General features: G+C 34.3%; 1 protein-coding gene across 3 annotated transcripts in view; it reads left to right on the plus strand.

The window, feature by feature from the left end:
* The window catches only part of Naaladl2 (N-acetylated alpha-linked acidic dipeptidase like 2), a 1236187-nt gene that overhangs the window by 105670 nt on the left and 1109681 nt on the right, over nt 1–20836 (plus strand). The window contains exon 3 of one of the 3 annotated variants that reach the window (XM_050142050.1): nt 19790–19893. The exons of the other annotated variants lie outside the window; for them this stretch is intronic. The gene's annotated coding sequence lies outside the window, so the exon portion shown is untranslated. The remainder of the gene's footprint in view (nt 1–19789; nt 19894–20836) is intronic. 3 annotated transcript variants of the gene reach the window in all.

The raw sequence follows: 20836 nt of genomic DNA on the forward strand, positions 1-20836 counted from the left end.
ATATATATATACATATATACATATATATATATATGAAACCATTCATATTTAGGCTGTAGGACTCAATCTATAGTGGTGCCTGTTTTTGTGATACAAATATTAATAATTATTAAAATATTGGGAGTAAAAGGAACTTCTCTGTAAAATTTATGTATTACACAATTATTGCCAGAGGTTGCCCATTCATTCCCTGACCACCCTGACTCAAAATAACCACACAGAAATCTGTATTAATTGCATACTGTTTGACCAATAGCTTAAGCATATGTCTGGCTAACTCTTATATCTTAAATTAACCCACGTCTACTCATCTGTGCATCACCACGAGACTGTAGCCTACCAGTTTCAGTGGGCTCCACGAGGGATGTCTGTCTCCAGTGGGGCTAAATGGCTTCTCTTTGACTCCACCTATTTCTCTCTATTCTCTGTCTGCTCGGTACTCCCACCTTGCCCTATTCTGATAAGCAACTGGCTAAAACACCTTTATTCATTAACCAATAAAAGCAACACATAAACAACATTTATATCTACTTTATCTTCTTTCATAACTAAAAAAGAACCATAATTATAACTATATTCTTCAGCTCCATCAAGACTACCAGGATATAATATTATCTAAGTTAATAGGAAGTACATTGCAAGCAACTTCCAAAACTCTAGAATTGACAGAGACATCTTGCTGCCTGGACAGTCGCCCAAATGTATTCTGTAATATTTTGGGCACCCATCTTCAGCCTACAGGCCCAGAGTATTCGGTACACTTTTCCATAAAGCAGGACATTTCAAAGATAGTTCCACCTATATTGGCAGTTTGTCAGTCACTTTCTTCTTTGTCCTGCAGAATATCTGTCAAACTCTTTCATGAAGCAGGAACCCTGAAGGTCTCTCTCATTTTCCATAGGCAACTTCAGTGGCATTAGTTTTTTGTGGGCTCTGTATTTGCAGTTCATACAGCAAAACATCAAGCAGTCCAGGAAAGAGCAGTTTCTTGCCCAAATGGCTAACCAACTCCATAAGGAGCCTCTTTGATGCCCATCATCCTTTTAGATTGGTAATACCAGGAACAGATGTGTTTTATTGTCATGAAAAGTCCTAAGTTCTTAAAACATTTAAATGTCATATTGTTAGTCTTTGAAAGGTTTGAAGAATACCTATCTAATTGAAATATATCTCTATATATCTATAAATATAACTAACATGACTACAAGCATGACTATTATAGATGATTATCTATTAACTTATATTTCTTAATTATATAATACATTTTTAAATGAGCTGGACAAACACAATACCTTAAGAGCAGAAATATACATATAATAAAACTGACTGAAAATGTCTATCTATAGACCAAGATCCATACCAATGCAAATCTCTATAGTATATTTCCACTTAAATGTAAACAAACATTTATAAACACTATTTGGGAATTTGGGCATCGTTCTCTCCAAACAACTTTCTGTTGTTTACTGGGCAAAGCATTTCCTGGGTTCACAGAGACCTCACAGGGGGTCTTGTTCAAGCCACATTAGTCTGGAAGGAATCTACAGGTTCTCATCCTCTGTGGAAATGAAAGAAGAACCCAAATTTTGAAGTCAAAATACCTTTAAAATATACATATTGGTTTAATGTAGCAGGCCATACAAGGAAATGTAACTTTGTAGTTAGCTCCTTCACAGTCAAAAAATTCAAAGAAAACACAATAATATGTATAATCCAGATTTTCTATATCTTTCCATCCTTATGTGGCTTATTGTTTTTACTCCTTTTAATTTATGACTGTCTGTATTCTGTCACTTTAAAGACTTTACCTCTTAATTTTAAGACATTTGCTTATTTTCATAATTGTCTATATTCTTTGTCTTTTCTCTCCCAAGCCTACATACATTTATTTAACACTATGACCCATTTAGAAGTTTTTTTTTTTTTTCTGAATCTGTCTTTATTGTGTACTTGTAATTATTTTGTGACAGAAGCACCCTTTTTTATGCTAAGCAGGCATTGCTAGAACTAACTCTGCAGTACATCCTGTTGGCTTCACCCAATCCAACATGTCAGAGGCATGTTCACTGCTTCTGAGAGTCATTCTCTCTGGCCCAGATCCAGAGTCAGGTCACAGCAGATCTGTATTGCCAATAAGCAAGTTGTAGCACTCTGCACACAAACCCCATTTAAATGCTCTGTAGCTTGACCTCTCAAAAGAATCAGAGTTGTGTTAGGAAGCTTTCACTTAAAAGAACTGAGCCTCTGTTTCTAGCAGATGAAGCCCACCTGAGAAAATACTGCTGCAAAAAGCCATGCCTAACTCTGTTGTTTTACTACTAGAATTCTTTTTTAAGATTTAGTAGACCACATTGATGTACCAATTTGTTGGCAGAGGCTGCTTTTTCATTTCCTGGATGCCCAGTCTCCTGAAATAATCACACAGAAATCTGCATTAATTGCAACGCTGTTTGGTCAATAGCTTAAGTGTATTTATGGCTAACTCTTATATCTTAAAATGACACATTTCTATTAATCTGTGCATCACCACAAGGTTATGGCCTATTGGCAAGGTTTCACTGGGCTCCGGTGGGGGCATCTGTCTCTGGTGGGGCTAGATGGCGTCTCTTTGACTCTGCCTACTCTCTCTATACTCTATCTGCTTGGAAGTCCCACCTTGTCCTATTCTAAGCCACTGGCTGAAAGAGCTTTCTTAATTAACCAATAAAAGCAGCACATAGACAGAAGGACTTCCCACACCACATAATTTAAATCTTTTGCTCTCAAAAATTTAGGTAAGAGTATAATTATAATTTATATGAGAGATAGTATAATTAGGGCAAAGTAAATGTTCTGTGTAGATCTGTCAATTTATGCCTATTTTTCTTCAGTCATCCCTACCAACCCAGCATCATGTCATGTAAATGATTTTATTTGTAACTTTGTGGCTTTGTCATTGTTGTTTCCTAAATAAGCAAAGTAAAATAATTATTTAGGTAATAGTATAATTATAAATTTCCACATAAGAAAAAAAGGAACATAAATGCTAAATAGCTTGATCAAGTTATAATTTAACTCCTAACACTTAAAATGCTCCTACTAAGTGTTAGGAGTTAAATTATGCTTTAATATGATCATTTCACAGTCTGTTTTAACAAAAAGTACAGCACACATTATTCTATCTCTGAATTCTAGATTTCACCTACAAACTCTTGAGACACTGTATTTAATTATTTGAATTATTGTTATTTTTGTCTTATACAAAAATAGTTTGGACAGTCGTGGTCTACTAAGTACCTAGCAATTTTTACTCCGGGGAAAAAAAGCATTGACTTAGACCATTTTCAGATTGCCATGGTGTAAATATTTCTACCATGGTCAACCTCAACATACAAATGTCACACCCGACAGAGAGTTGGGAAGAGTTGTGTATAACCTGTTCTTGTACCCAGCACAAGCAGCACAATACATCAACAGGTGGAACATTTATGACTCATTACTTCTTGAGTAGGTTTTTGTGATACATAATTCTTATTTATATTCAAATTAAAGTAACTCAGTTTTCATGAACTGAATTGCATTAGGTTCCTTTTAAAGAGCATATCATAATCAAAGTCATATAATTTCATATTTTGATGAATGAATTTTTAATCAAAATTGTGTTACTGCTATTCTATTCTGAATTGATTAATAATATTTATAAAATGTTTTTAATCTGTGTATTTCTCATTTAAGGAATATCTTGCTTTCTTATAAGTTTTGGTAGTTATGAATAAAACTGCAATAAAATGTTGATGTAAGGTTTTTATAGATGTGCTCACATTTCTTTTGGATCATATATAAGAAAGCAAGATTGACAAATATAAGGGCCTATATACACTTACCATTTAAGAAACTGAAACCTAGTTTTCTGGAGTCATTATGAAATTTTGTTGTATTTTATAAAATTACTTGAGCAACATTCAAAGTACTTATAATTATTCTAACTCCAATTTTGGATTTAATGGATGAATGAGAATAGAGCAGGATTTTGTGGATAATTTATCAATTTAGAGTGAATTAAGAAGATGGTAAAATTATATCCCTGGCAAAATTATAATACTGAACATAGTGATTCCTAAACTTTATTACTGGACATTCACCTACTTCAGTGCAGTTAGAACTGAAAGTCAATTATCTACCATCTGGTTCTTGACTATTAGACTTAAAGACTAAGTCTTTATTGGGAGAGGATTAGCCTAATAACTCCTGGGTCATCAAAAATTATAACGAGGGATATGTTAGTTTTTGGTGCAATTTTGAAACATTCATGAATATTGAGAAGAAATGTTTAGATCTGTGGTTACATAACAGTGTTCAGAGGTTACAGTAAATGGTCTAGTTGTTATTTTTTGAAAAGCTCGGTATTGTTGGATTTCATAGATTACTGTCACTAAAATCACCCATTCTTATTAAATTAAAAACTATTAGGAATGGAGTCAGGTAAGGAAAATGCACATGTGTTCATTCATTTATTCACTTATTCATTCACTCAGTGATTATTTCCTGGCTATCACATACTTCACAGGGGTCCAGGCTCTGGGCTATAGAGTGTTCAAAAATGGCTGAAGTCTAAGAGGTTAATGAAAGAGATAATAAATGAAAATTAGAGATGTAGACATACATTAAAAATATAACAATATAATGTAATATTTAACTGTAATATAGGATATAATAAGCTAATAAGGAAAATTTAAAATTAGTTATCTAGTCCAGAGAGACTCTTGATTTGTATGACAAATATTAAAAAAAGACATTGGGGTCAGATCAATGACCAGAGAAAAATTTTGTTTTTACATGTATGGAGTTGTGCTTCTTGTAAGTTATAGATTGTTTTGAATTCCACAAGTACTAAAGTGTAATTCATGAAAGAAACGAACTATCAAATACTTCCAGTCATGTGTCAACTATGCACAGAATACACAATTCAGCGGTTTTGTATTTGTGTATATGTACTGGTAAAGCACAACAGATAAGCTGAAAATTCTTTCCTTAATTTGTTTGTATTATTTACTGTTAGATATACTTTTAGATTTATGTTAAGTACAAACAAATATAGATGTTCTTGGTCTGGGTTGATAATTCATTGCCTTTTCTGTTATTTTCTTAAGAGAATTTGTTCATTTTAAAATATCTAAGTAATATTTAAATGAAATCCTGCTTCATATTCTGTGAAAAGTAAGAGAATGTTCTCATTTCATTGGTTTGGTATTTGCATTACTGTGACAATCAATTGCATTTCTCGACTCAGTGTGGAGGAGTGAAATATAGAACTGTGTAATCTGGAGACAAATTTCTTTCCAATAGGAGTTACACCCATCAACTCAAAATAAAAACTCGAAAACTTATAAAAATTTACAGTGAGCTTCAGGCTAATGGCTTAAATTCTTCTTGAAGCCTCTTGCATAAAAAAAAAATTCCCATGACCAGACAGTTTATTTTCCAGGCAAAACAATAAAATTCAATGCTCAGATTCTTAGCTCTATATAGTATAGCAATTTGATTACAAAATCTGAATAAAGGAATAACTTAAAGGGATAATTTATATGAAAATCTCTTCTTTGTTACTGTGTTTTGAAGAAAATACCTGATGGTCATCAAGATGGCGCTTGGGTAAAAAAGTTGATGACCTGCCTTGGAGCTCCAGAACCCCCACTGTAGAACACAAGAACTAACACCCAGGAAATATCCTATGACATTCACATGTTTTGTGACATCCAATCTCCTGTACACACACACTCTCTCTCACATATCACACACAGTAATAATAAATTATTATTAAAATATTAAAGACCCCAAATATCTAGTCATACAAACTTAGAAGTATATGTTAAGACATAATGGGCACAATATAAATAAGGAATAAAGTGTTCCTGATACTATACAGAAAGCAGTGCTGGTTAATCTATTAGATGATGACACTGTAAATGAAAATGAGCATTGCATTGTGTTGTCCTCTTTTTTAGTTGTCTGCCTTTTAAGCTACAGCTATCCTAGTCAGCAACGATAACTCCTTTTCTTTTCTCTCAGGCACCAAGTCATTCAAAGCTACTAAGAGAACTGATCTAAACTCTATCCTGCTAAAGAATTCAAGATTCAAAGGTTGAGGTAGAATCTTGCTTTCCAGAGAGGCTGAATAGCAAGCAGCTCACCTAGCTCACCTCCCCATGTCTCCCAAGAAGTCCTCCTGATTTTTCTCGCCCCTCTTTATAAACCCTTCCTTATCTGGCTCCTCCCTACTACTTCCTGTCAGTTTGTTGCTGAATCAGCATCCAGACCACAGGTGAATTATATTTAATCAATCACACTTTTGTGTCATTAAAAAATGTTGCAGAGCATAAACAAAAGTATTATTCTACAACAGCAGAGTCAAAAGGAAGCAAACTGGTCAGAAATTAGAGATGATGTTTACAGTTCTAGGGCTTGCCATCCAGGGGCTTAGAGTGGAAGATGGTAAGAATTCCAAAAGGTGCTCGATGAAGATTCTCCTTCTCTAACATCTAGACTACAGAAGAGTTGGAGGCATCAGAAGCAGAAGTATGGAAGGGGTTTTGCAGAAATTCTACATACTAATCAAGGCAATAGTATTCACTTTGCCAAATTAACTCTTACAATGTCAATTAACCAGCATTTTTTCAATTTATTCTTCATATTTTCCCTAATCACAATTTATCAGAGTTTGAAAAATTAGAAAACTATCAGAGATATTTAGAATTAAAAATAATAGAATTCCACTCTGAGATCACTCAAACCTATGGCTTAGCTGATAGAATTCTATTGATACTTAGACTATAAGAGTACAATCCTACTTATAGTAGGTGGCAATCATAAAAGACAAATTTTCATCTGATTTTTGAAATTGAAATTTTAGAAAGTATAAAATATAAAAATATCAATAGAGGTTTTTATAGCAAGTTAGAAATAAAAAAATGATGCTTAATAAAATTTATAGTTGGTAAGAATTTTGCAGCCTGAACAACACAGAGAAGAAAAAGGTTAAAATAATAACATATTCTAAGTAGTCAGTAGAATAACTGTGCTGGAGACAGAAGAGAAAAATCATCAGGCAGAAAAGTGTGGGGAGAAATAGAACTCTTGAATCTCAAATTTTATGAAAATAATTTATCTTTACATGTAAAATTTAATGAAGGTAAATATAAAGAATATTAGGGAAATCACAGAATAATTGTGATGATATAATCCAAAGAGTAAATAATGAATATGACTGGAAAGAAACAACTTTAGAGGCAGCAGCGACCTCAGCAGAGAAGGCCAGAGAACAGTGGGCTCATTGACGTGCTGAAAAGAAGGATTTTAACTTTAGATCTTAGTCTAGTAAGAACAGTCTTCAATTTCAAGATAAAAGAAAGGTATTTTCAATTTAAAAGCTATTGGAATTCTGAAGAGCAGGTCTGCACCCCAGAAATTTTAAAGACAAATTTCCAAGGTGAAAGAATTTATAATGAGTGCAACCTTTGATGTATATGGAGGATGTGACGGTAAGCTACATAGTAATGTATCGTCTTGGGATTTCAGCATGTATGCAAAGACATCAAAAGCCCTTTTGTTGTTTTTGGTACCAACACTATATGTATAAACAGAACTGGATTTGATCAGAATTAAAACAAAGACCACATTTGAGCAGTGAGCACACTGATGGTTCTTGATTGAGTCTGCTTGTGGCTTTATTGACTTTAGTGATGTGGGAAGCCAAGGAAGAAAGAACAGAATTTGGAGACCAATTTAGAAAGCAAGACCTTGTATAATATAAGAATAATAAATAGTCTCTTAGATCAATCTTAGTAGTAAAATGCATCCTTGGAAAAAAGAATAAACCACAACCAGGACCAAAATATTTACAAAATATTTCTTTGGTGAAGGCTTTATCATATAAGTAAAAGAAAACAAAGAGACAAAATATTAGAATATACACTTCCTAATAAAATGAATTGTCAAGAAAATAAGAATTAAAAGTATAAAAGGAATACTATACACCAATTAGAAGACAGAAATCTAGAATAACACCACATTTGTGTAGTGGCATTTTATTTGTATTTTAGTAAATAAAGCTTGCCTGAAGATCCATAAAGTAAAACAGCCACACTGGCCAGCCTTGCAGACCATGTAGCAACGACACACACCTTTTTTTTTTTTAACGACACACACTTTTAATCCCAGTAGCCACAATGAGAATGAACAATTTACATTTTACATACAAAATCAGCATAGAAAATTAAAGTACTCCTAATAAAAGCAACACCTTATAGATGGATATCAGAAAAATGTGGCTAAAAAAAGAAATTAGACATTCAAGATAATTTGTGCATTATACAAACTTTCCAAATATGATCTCTACAAATGCATGTTTGGCAATGGTAATGTACTACAGAACTCAAAGGCAAAAGGTGACTTGCTGGGTTAGAGATGTGTTTCTGTCCTGATGGACATGTTTCTTACTCAGCGCCTGTTTCTGTCACTACCTTTTTGTTCATTCAATTATAATGCTTATAATTCTTTGAAGAGAGAAAAGTGACAATAAAAATGTCACCTAGTAATGCCCAGGACTGTGAAACTTTAATTGCTGGGAAAATGCAGTAATGACATGCACATGTATATTTTATTCAGTGATGTGTTGGGTAGTAGTCAGATCGGAGTCTCAGATAACTGTACTACTTATTTTTAAGTAGACAGAATACTTATTTTGAGGCAACAAAGCCCCTAGGCCTTGTTTCTTTTAAATAATATGCCTATTGAGAGTAAAATAAAGTTAGTTTTTCCTGAAGATGGTTATCTAATATTTCCAGATGTATTGAAGTTAGTTCACATAAAACCATACTCATACCCAGTGAAAAATGAGTTCTTTCTTCGTGCACTTAGCTGGACGGATGGTAGCACTGAGGTCTGTTGTTGCCTATGAATGATAACAATGCACAGGAAGGCTGGAAGCATCGAGCACAGTCTGAACTTGATCTAGTCCCATGGGGGTACACTGTGGTTATACATGGAGACGCCTCTGCAGAAGTCAGCGGACTACAGTAGTCCTCTGAGGAAGTCCATTTACCTCACAGCTGTGACCTGAATTCATTTTCAGGGTTGCTATTGCCCTAATTTGAGCCTAGATCCATGGATGAATAAAAATAGAGAAATTAAGTATAGTGCACTATTTTATTTTCTTAATTCAGGATTTACAATTCCTGGTATATGTTCTAACTATAACACATTAATGGATTATTTTGCTTTGATGTAAAAGAGCATTATTATGGAGCCCAGATTGTCTTTAAATCTCCACAGTGTCAGTGATCACATATATGTGCTACTATCCAGATGAATGACATTTTTAGGTACATGTTAAACCTTAATATGAGAATACTTGTGAACCCTCATCCAAGTTCAGTGTGGAGCTGGTGCTCCTTTCCTATTCTAGCTTAACTTATAAAATTAACATGAATTAACTAGGAATAAAGTCAGTTATAACGTGGTACTTCATCTTGGAGGTTATTCTAAGAAACAAAATATTTCTTCTTCAAGGGAAAAAATTCAATACTTACTGCTTGATTTTAAATGTCAAATGTAAATATTGTATGATTTCTTTATTTTTACTGAGATAATGTATGGAGTTACCATTCAAGTTATTCAGGAAATAAAATTCTCAGCTTTCATGGTTAATGGACACTTGGTAGTTGACATGATGTAGCATTATGATTTTAATATCCAAGTACTCAATGATAATGGTATTGAGATCTTTTTACTTCTGAAATTTGTGAAGTTATAACATGATTACAATATTTCCTTTCCCTTTCCTCCTTCCAATACACCTCTTTTTGGTCTTTCGAAATTGTGTCCTCATTTTCATTGTTATTGCATGCCTCTATGTATGTAAATATACATGAACACTTGCATATTCAGCCTTCTCATTCTGTATAATGTTAGTATTCCTGGTACTGAAAGCCTAGCCAACTACACAATATGAGTGAAGTCAAGGATAGCAGAGGAGAAACTACAAACAGTACTTTCCTCCACCTGCATAATCCCTAATGACAACCTAAACCTTTATCCTTATACTCACAGATAGTGTTGAAATATTTGGAATATTCTGTCACCGTCTATGTGTGAGTAAATGTTTAAGTGATTTTGCTCATTTTAATTGTATTATTTGATATTTAATATTGATATTTCGAGTTTTCTTTCTAAATTCAGAATATAAGTTCTTTGCCAGATATACACTTTACAATTATTTTATTCCAGTGTCTGGCTTATATTTTCATCTTCTGAATAATAGTTTGCATAAAAGCAGAAAACTTTTATTTTGTAGTTCAAATTATCAATTGTTTTGTTAAGTATTCTTATTTTATATTACGTTTATCTTGGAATGTACATTAAATTAATTTTTATATGAGTTGTAAGTTTTAATTAAAGGCCCATGAATTTATATAGGATATAAATTGTATAACTACATGCCAGACAAATATTTAAGTTGACTGTACCCCCTTTGTCATTTATAAATCTATTGGCCAAGTTCTCAGGATAGTCTCTTCCATCCATTTTTTTTTCAGTCTTGAAGGAATACTGAGGTCTCTGTGTAGCTTTATAGGAAGCCTTTAAAAGGTAATCCTCGATCACTGCTCATTTCTGAAGTTATTTTGACGATCTTAGTTTTTTATATTTCAGATGATTTTTAAAAACTATTTTATTTCTACAAGGTCTGACATTGGACTACTTTCTAAAATTCACTTACTTTTTTGTTAGTTTTAGGCACTTATATATTTCACTGTGATCATGTTAACCCTGTATTACCCTCTTCATTAACTTTCTACTGCACTGATAGCCTTCTTCCTGCCAACTAGTCTCCCTTCTTCATCTTTCTTTTCTCTCTTTCTCTGTGCAGGCAGCCACTGCTTCTGTGTGTTAGTGATAGCTGGAAGATGGCAGATCTCCTCACATCTCCTCATCACTGGTGCTTAGATCTTCAGTTTCTCATTTCTGCTGCTCCTTGGAGTAGGCATGGTAGATGTTTATTGGAGGACTCTGTTGTCATTTGTTCTCACTTAACCTTCTAGGAGTCTGTGGAATAGCTGCCAACTTCTGCAAAGAGAAACTTCTCTGATAAAGCTGAGGAGCAGCACCAGTTTTCGGGTACAAACAGAACCAAATGGTCATTTTATAAAGCACCAATAATGAATTGTTCCCAAAGTCTGTTATCACATAAGTCCCTCTTTAGCAGCTAATGTAATTTATACACAGGCAAGCTTCAGATCCAATCAGAAAGTAGTTACTTACCCCTGAAGCAGCTGTGCCATTATTGCACAACTGAGAACATCCTGCCAAGCCTCTGACCTGGTATTTCATTGGTGTATTGAATCTATGTATCAACTTGAAAAAAATTACATCGTTACAATATGAGTTACAATAAACTCTTGGTCTTCCCTTATTTCGGCCATTCTTGATTATTTTTTAAAGTTTTCAGCATATTAATATGTTATGTTTCTTCTGCCTTTGACCCTAATTATTTTGTATTTGAAGGTATTCTAAGTGTTATTTTTATTTAAAATTTTGCACATTTGTTGCTAATTTAGATATTTTTATTGTTTTTATTGAGCTATATATTTTTCTCCACTCCTCTCCCTTCTTTTCCCCTCTTCTCTACTTTCTCCCATGATCCCCACACTCCCAATTTACTCAGGAGATCTTGTCTTTTCTAATTCCCATGTAAATTAGATCCATGTAGGTTTCTTTTAGGGTCCTCTTTGTTGTCTAGGTTCTCTGGGATTGTGAACTGTAGGCTGGTTTTCTTTGCTTTATGTCTAAAAGCCACCATTATTGAATATCCTTTCTTTATTCCATTTTATATTTTTTGTATTGGGCATGTATATGTTTGTGTGTGTGTATGTGTATATATATATGTGTGTGTGTGTGTGTGTGTGACAGAGAGAGAGAGAGAGAGAGAGAGAGAGAGAGAGAGAGAGAGAGAGAGAGAGAGAGAGAGAGAGAATAGTCACCTTGGCCACAAAGCCGTCTCTTCAGTCCATGCTTTTATCTTGGGTTCTGGAATTAAAAACTGTGCTAGGCTTGCATGGTGACTGCTATGCCAACTGTCTCACTAACAACAAATCTTCTTAACCTTTCTAGAATACAAACTAGTGCTTTTTTACTCAATTTTCATAAAATATGTGAATTTATTTACATTTAAACATTATATTTTCATAAAAAATGATATTATAATTTTACCTGCTAGATGCGTTGGGTATAGTGTTATCTTGTTTATGTTCATACGGGGATAATTATGTTTATAGTATATATTTGCTTCTACTCTCTCATTTTTCCATAAAGTTAAAACACAGGTCATTTAGTACTGCATTTTAATGTTATATAAGTAAATTAAGGTATATATTTTTTCTGGTCATAAAATTAATCCAATAATTAAAAATTTAGCAGAATTTCCCCTAATGTTTTTTTCTTTACAAAGTTGTTCTTTCCTATTGATGCATGCCTTAATTGTTTTTTAGAAGTTTGTTTCAAAATAATATTATATTTATAAAATAAAATACATTGTAATATTTATAATATTCAAGAAGACTATTATAAAGTTCTTTGGCAAAGTTCAAAGGAACTAATTTTTATAATGCAGATATGTAAATGAAATATTAAGAAGTAACTCATAAATTATGTTTAATACCAAGAGAGCTATTGAGTTATTTCCATTTTATTTTAGGTAAGAGCCTAATGTGAACCAGTAAAATAAAGTAAAACATTTCCTATTTCTATGTTTTACTTGTATGTTTGTTGACTATATTTTATCTTATTTTTGGAGATAATAGGGACAGATTCATCATCTTGGAAAAAAATTTGAAATCAAGGTGAATATTTTTCACATTTCCCAGATTTCTATGTTGAAACCTAAACTACCCAAAGTGAGATAGCTTTAGAAAGAGGAGACATTGGAAGGTGACAGATCTTAAGGGTTCTGTGCTCACAAATGGGTTTGAACATATTGTTAAAGAGAACCCAAGGAACCTGCTGGTGTTGTTCCTGTGTGACAGTTCAGCAAGAAGGCCCCATTTTATGAGATAGGGTGCAAGCAGGTCACAGGTATAGCTTGTGGTGCTGTAATCTTAGATTTTCTACCCTCTAGAGCTGTACGAATGAAGTCTCTGTTGTTAGTAACAACTCTGTTTGTAGTGTTTTGTTATGGTCCCACTGTAATCTCACAATAGTATATTGCCAACAATCTGGCTTCTGCATCATGGTCAGTTTATGTATCGCTAGGGGAAACATGTGACTTGATGAAATGATTAGTTCAGCAGAAGAGAATGGGCACAGTTATGAAATACCATATACATAAAAACTGTAATTCTCCAGAACTTCAAATACACAGAAATTACTCAGTTTTGTTATTTTCAAGAATATTATTTAGTTCATTAATTTAGCGTGATGACTTTTGTGATGATTAATGATTCTTTTAAGAAAATATACATGTATATGGGAATCATGGTTATCATAAAATGGTTATCACATCTTGTGCATTTGATGTAAGTTGGAGAAAGACATTAGTAGATAGATAAGTTAGTAAGTGTCATCTTGTAAGGTTATAGTTTAAAATGTCATGCTGTGAGAAGCTGAGGATATAGCTCATTTTATAGACAACTTGCCGAGTATGCATGAAGCCTTAGGTTGAATCTCTAACACCTTCTAAATCTACAATCCCAGCCCTTAGAATGTAGAGGCAGGAGGATTAGAAGTTCAAAATCATTCTTGACTACATAGCTAGTCTGAGACCAGCCTAATACATGCAAGACATTATCTCCAAAAATAAAACAAAATAATAATACCAGATATTGTGACCTATGCATGTAGTCCCAGGTGCTTAAGAAATTGAGACAGAAAGATCATTTATGATCAGAAGTTCAGACCAGTTTAAGAACCCCACAAAAATCCTGTTATATTTAAATAAGATAATGTAACATCTTTTTTGGTTATATTGTTTTCCAGGGAAGATGTTAAAACAGGTTTACCTTGATTCAGCCATTCTTCTGCTTCAGACCTCCAGGGCATGAGGAGACTAGTGTGTGCTTCCACACTTGACTTGGATCAGATTTTGTGTTCTACAGAACCACTGGGGAAAATACATAAAATATTTCATATTATAAAGTTATACTGAGCTTGTTAGAATAGCTCATTTTTTCTACTTTGATATACTGAAATTTATATTATGTTCCTTGACAATTAAAGTTTTATTGTTTTAACCCCCATAATTTGGAAATTATTATAGTTCTATTAGAATTCCAAAAGCCTAATTACATTTTTAAAACATTCATCAGGCATAAGCATTTTTGCTCTGGTTCTTTTTTAAACTTCATGTAGACACATCACCAGCGTTCAAGATTTTAAAAATCTTGCAACTTGCCACTTCTCCTTCTGTGGTGAGATATGAGAAAGAGAAGGAGAAGATAGAGAGATGATTTTGAGTTTCCCTATTGGGAGAGTGGACTAGGTAATTATTATACTACTAAGGTATATACTACTAAGGTAGCCTAAAGTCAAACAACACAAAGAAAGTGAAACACAAGAAAAACAAGAAAGCCTTCTCTGTCTCTGTCTCCTTTTATCGCCTGATGAATGTTAATATTCAGGAGGATGCTTATATGTTTTTCTTTGGGTTTTCCTTCTTATTTAGCTTCTCTAGGATCACTAATTATAGGCTCAATGTCCTTTATTTATGGCTAGAAACCAAATATGATTGAGTACATCCCATGTTCCTCTTTTTGGGTCTGGCTTACCTCACTCAGGATAGTATTTTCGAACTCAAGAACAATGGCAATAGGTTTTTGATCCTACTGCACGTACTGGCTTTGTGGGAGCCTAGGCAGTTTGGATGTTCACCTTACTAGACCTGGATGGAGGTGGGTGGTCCTTGGACTTCCCACAGGGTAGGGAACTCTGATTGCTCTTTGGGCTGATGAGGGAGGGGGACTTGATTGGGGGAAGGAGAGAGAAATGGGAGGCAGTGACAGGAGAGAGAGAGAGAGAGAGAGAGAAGGGAGGGAGGGAGGAAGGAAGGAAGGAAGGAAGGAAGGAAGGAAGGAAGGAAGGAAGGAAGGAAGGAAGGAAGCTTTCTCTGTAGAGATAAAGTGTTTAGGCAGCTTAAGAATTATCGGAGCTTACATAAACTTTTCATAGTCAAATAATTTTTATTTGAATTATATGTGGAGAAGCAGCATTTTGTTCATGATCAAGGCTTACAGGGGGAAGAAAAAGCATAGCAACAATCCCTTTCATAAATAGTCTCCACTGTGGGAACCAAATGGTTCTGCTTATAAGTCATTGCCACAGTGTGCCTTTAGAATTCAGTCAGGAGCTGACACACTGAAATTCCTTCAAAATTCTTACCTTTTGCTATGATTTCTTTGGTCTTCAACAATCAATAATATGAAACAATTATTTAGCAACAGAAAAGCATAACTTTATCTTATAATCCAAATTTGATTTTATACTTTAGAAGCATTTTGCTTTCAATATTGATAATGTATCAATATGGTTATTTAAAGTCTCATAGTAGTTAAGGCTTCATTTACTTTAAATTGAAATTACTACTGTATAAATGAGGTATATAATACTTAGACCTACAAGTTTTACTAACTAGTTGTTGATGACTAGTTACAATTTCATAAGTACTCAGTTACTGGGAAAAGTCTTTTGTCATTCTCTACAAACACAAAGGATACATTCTATAATTTGTTCTAAATTAGGAATAATGAAAGGAAGAGAATGATAGTAATTTACTGAATATTAAATTACTGAAACTGAAGTTTGAATTTACCAAAAGGACTAGACAATGGATGAAGATTATAGAAATAAGAACAAAGAAGCCAGATTTGGTTCAATTTAAGTGTGTTTGTTCCTTCCATCAATATCTTTTCTGTTTGAAGAGCTCCATTTATTTGAATTCACAGTTAAACTTTCTGCATTATAAATAGTTCAGTATTTTAAAATGCAGACATATTCCTATCATATTCAACTCAGCAGTCATTAATCTCTTATCTGTACATAGAAGGATAACAGCATGTGGTCAGGATGATGATAGGCCAAATGGGAAGGCTATTTACCTCTAATCTTCAAAGGCTACACTTCATCTTGATCAACTGAACATTTCTGTAGTTTGCTTATGAAGCTTGAGTAAAACATTGATATTGTTTCATCTTTTAAATCAAGATGCTAATTCTGTAATTAATAAAATTAATTTTTAATGTGTAATTTCAGTGCCTACTTAGTGCAATACCTGTCTTAGTAAATGCTCAGTAGTTATATTCATTTTCAGGGCTTTAGGAAGGTGCTAGGATGATAATAGGCACTGATGTGAATGAAGGCTCTGAAGTAAAGCAGAGTATTGGGGAAACCGTGAGAAGAGTATGACTAGGAGGATGACGTGGCTGTTCCTGTGTCTCATATCATCCTCCTGACTCTGATTGACTGAGTCAAGAATGCTTAAGCAAATAGAACAAATAAGAAAGAATGTGGAGAAGAAAGATCAGCAGCATGGCCTTGAAAGTCACACTGCAAGTAAAACATTATGTGATGTGAAGCAAGTGTAAAATGTATTGAATCTGACACATGTCTACACCTCTCTATATTGTCTGAGTTAGGAATCGTATACCCATATTGCTTATTTAACAGTTGTGCAGCAAGCAATAAAATTGTGAAAGAAAAAATTCTTTTGTATCTCTACCAGAATATACCCTAAACAATATTCTAAATAATCCTTTTTAATTTGGGGGATATAAACCAAACAAAATCTTTAGTGCATCCAGGAGAATACCAATTGATGAAATGACTGCAAGTTCTTCAGTATTAGGAACAGATTTTTTTAAGTGGTGGAAGTAAAGAACAGCATTAGGAGACAAGGGGGAGTTGTCGGGAGTTGATGCATGGATCACTTTAAGAATATAGGATTGGAAGTTTTTCAAATCAGGATTTGACAAAATCTGAGTAGTTGATTGTTACATTGGCCATCATCCCCACAGTGGATAAAACTTGTCCAGGGACATGATGGAATTATATTTTGTAATTATTTGTGCTTCAGTAGAGATTAATGATAGCCATCGACTTACATAACCTGATGATTGCCATCTCTGTCTTGAATGCTGATGCAAGATTCTTGAGTTTTGTTCCCTCTGGCATTGTAGTAGGCAATACTTTATATGGTTGATATGCCACATTTAGCCCCCTGAATGATTGTTATCTATCTCACTGTGTTAAGCCATTCTTTTGGAAACTGCTTGCTTCTGGAGCATAATTTTGTGGTGGCTGAGGCAGACAGAATTGTGATAATAAAGCAATAGCACAGGTAAAATTTTGTTTTTATTAATAGTACTAAATAAGAAGGCAAAATATAAATCTAGGCTAATGAGTTGTATAAGAAATTATTTAGTGTAGGACTTAAAGTCTTGTAATATCCAGGAGAACCTGGATGTTTCAGTAGAAAAGGCAGGAAAATGCACTCTCTGGGGTAAAATGGAGGGAACAAGGGAAGCCAGTAATGCTGAGATCAGTCACATGAATTAACGTTCCAGGAAACTGTACAGCATCGGACACTGTAAAGTGATAACGCATTTGTCTCTATCTTAAAGCCATCTGATGCATTTCCCGAAAGTGTAGTCCATCAGAGGTATCAAATAAACAAGCGAGGAAATGACAAGTCTGGCTGCACTAAGAGAAGACACAGGGCATGAAAATTAGGGCATCTCATAGGATAGGAGGGGCTGTTGCCATTTCCGGTTCTTTTAAAATACTAAATTTAATTTATATGACAGTGGTTATTTATTTTCAGCTTTCAATACTGTTCAAAACACGTTTACTTTTTCAGACTTCCTATATTAAGAGATGAAATAGAAAATATAAAAGCCACTTCTTGCTGATAATGCACGTATAGTTTAACCTGCAAGTGTGATGGTTAATTTCCGTTGCCAGCTTACTGAGTTCTGTTGTCACCTGCAGGCAGGTGTCTGGAAGCTGCTCCAAGCCCCCCTGCCACCTTGCCTCCCATATGATGATAAGAAGTGCTCTTAAACCAGGAGCAGACATTTCCTTTGTGGAGTTACTTTTGCAACATGAAAAGAAACTAAGACAGCTTTGCCCATTGTGATTGAGCTATGAAGGCAAGGAAGACATATGTGTGTCTCTTTGATTGTCAACTATAAATGAAATATAGTACCTGTTACAAACCAAGCAGGGAGTATCTGAGACAGCACAAACCCAAAACGATGGCTCCTTCAGTGTAACTCCATATTTGCTGCTATCAGTTACAGTTCTTCATTCTCAGTGAAATATGACCCAGTTATACCTGTGCAGTTTTTGTAAATTTCATCTTTAGATTTACCCATTTTATTTTATGTATATGAGTGTTTTGCCTGCATATATGTATATGCATCGCGTGCATCCTTAATTTTCATGGAGGTGAGAAGAGAGCATCAGATCCTCTGGAGCTGGAATTAGAGATGGTTGTGAGCTGCCAGGTGGTGCTGGGCCTCGAACCTAGGTTCTCTAGAAGAGCAGCCAGTGTTCTTAACCAGTTCCAGCTTATGCAGTTTTAAGCATGCTGTGCTGTCTATAAATAATTTTCCAATTATTTTTTATTTGTTTTTTGAGATTGTGTTTCACTGTGTAGCCCTGGCTATTCTGGAACTTGCTTTGTAGACAGGCTGGCCTTGAGCTCAGGGTTCCACCTGCCTCTACCTCCCAAGTGTTGGAATTAAAGGCATGAGTCATTATGTGCTTTTAACCACCAAAGTACAATGACTTCTTATAAAATAAGACATTTGAAGGTCTACAAGACTGAGAAGGGCAACACACACTTAAAGAAACAAGATATCTCAGCACTCAGAAACCACAGCACAGGTGCATCAGTATTGCTTATAAGCTAAATCTATCCTGACAATCAACATGATTATGTATTTTTCTAGTGTGGAACATATTCCAGGTCAGGCTTTTACAGTAGATGTTTTATTATAACAAACTCTTTAGTCTGCTTCTCAGGGTTCAGTCTTGAGGCATTTGAGTGCAGCATGGCCTTCCGGTGCTAACGGTGTTCCACCTCTGGCATACACAGAGGCAGAAGGGTGGTGGGGTTTTGCTTTTTCTTCTTTTAAAGCATTGTCTCTAATCCACAACTTGTTTGGGAAAAGTGGACTTTCAGTCCTTTCTTATTTAAATATTTGGAACTTATTTCAAAAGTTGAAATGAACATAGCTTTTAAAGAAAAAAGAACAATTTCCCATATGTTTTAGGTCCTTGTACACAATAGACACATCAGAAGGACCACATTTTCTTCTGAGTTATGACTCCAAGTTATTCAACAAAAAAGAGCATTGTAATTACCATGGGGAAGTGCAACTCAGATGCATATGTAAGCAGACAGAGTGTATGTTTTGAAGATGTTTTACATAATTTAACTTCCTGCAAACTAACTTCAAAATAAATGTGAAAAAGCCTTTCTAACATAAAGCAGTTTTCATTTAGGCTATCGTTTTCATTGTCCTCAAATTTATTTATTACATTTTTAAAGAACTACTATTTTTATATTCAGATTTATATTCTTAAACACAAATAAGGAAATAACGGATTCACAGGATGAAATATGTAATGGTTAACTCAAAGTGAGAGCACATTGCTACCCAGATTTACCCTTGTGGCAAAGTCGTTCAAAATACTTGAAATTATTGTTTTCTGTAGGCACTCGAAAATATTATAAGAACTAGAATTTCTTCCTTATTTCGAACAGCTGTTTTGTTTATGCTAAAGAACGTCCCGCCTACCCCACTCTCGTACTTTGGGACTGAGCGATGTGCCCTGCTCTGCGGTCAGTGGCTCCAGCTTCCTCTGTGGGTATGTGCTATGTGTCTTTCTGTGCTTGGCTTGTTTTTACCTAAGATAATTTTCTTTAGATTCATGGATATTCAGATGAAAGAAGTTTATTATCAATTACTTAATATTATATTATTTCATACTCTAATATCTCTATATAAATATTTATATTACTGTATCATATATACATATTTAGAAAGATATGTATTGTGTAGGTTTGTATTTTTAAATACACATAAAAATGAATACATAAGGGTATACCATGTTTTATAATTCAATCATTCATTTATTGTCATACAGTCAAATTCTATTTTATGCTCCTGTAACCTTATTTCTTATTTGAGAAGTCTGCTATTAGCATAACATAGGAATACTCATTTTGTTTGTGGATTTTATTCCTCCACACTGCTGAATTTATTAGGGAAATTTTATTGGGAAAATTTTCTTATAGGGACCTAATATTTATTTTCATTTTCATCTCTGGGGAATTCACATGTAGTGCTTTGGATTGTTATATGTTTTAAGTGAAGATATTTGTTTTGCATGACATGGTATTGTGTTAACTTCATCTTCAATAAGAGTCCTAGTTTCTTTTCCTGTTGCTATAAGCAGCCAAAGCAACTTAGGGGAGAAAGGCTAGCTTGGCTCACACTTTCAGCTTGTCTATTGTTGTAGGGAAGTAAAGGTAGCAGGGAGATGAAGCTGTCATCCATAGTCAGGAGCAGAGAAAACCTGTGCACAGGCTTCTGTCAGTGTGTATGCCCCTCTTTTCTGCAGTCTTGGACCCAAGTCCAGTGAATGGCTATGCTGCCTTTGGCTCTTGCCCCTCAATCTAGGTGACTGAGGAAATCCCCTGTGCAGCTGTTTGTATATTTTCCTTCAATGAGGCTTTTTTCCCTCATGTTTCTAGAATTTGTCAAGATGGCAATTATATGCAATTGTCACTGGGAGATATTATATCTTT

This window comes from Alexandromys fortis, unplaced genomic scaffold, assembly GCF_014885135.2.
Source record: "Alexandromys fortis isolate MF-2015 unplaced genomic scaffold, M_Fortis_MF-2015_v1.1 scaffold_41, whole genome shotgun sequence".
NCBI classification, from domain to species: Eukaryota; Metazoa; Chordata; class Mammalia; order Rodentia; family Cricetidae; genus Alexandromys; species Alexandromys fortis.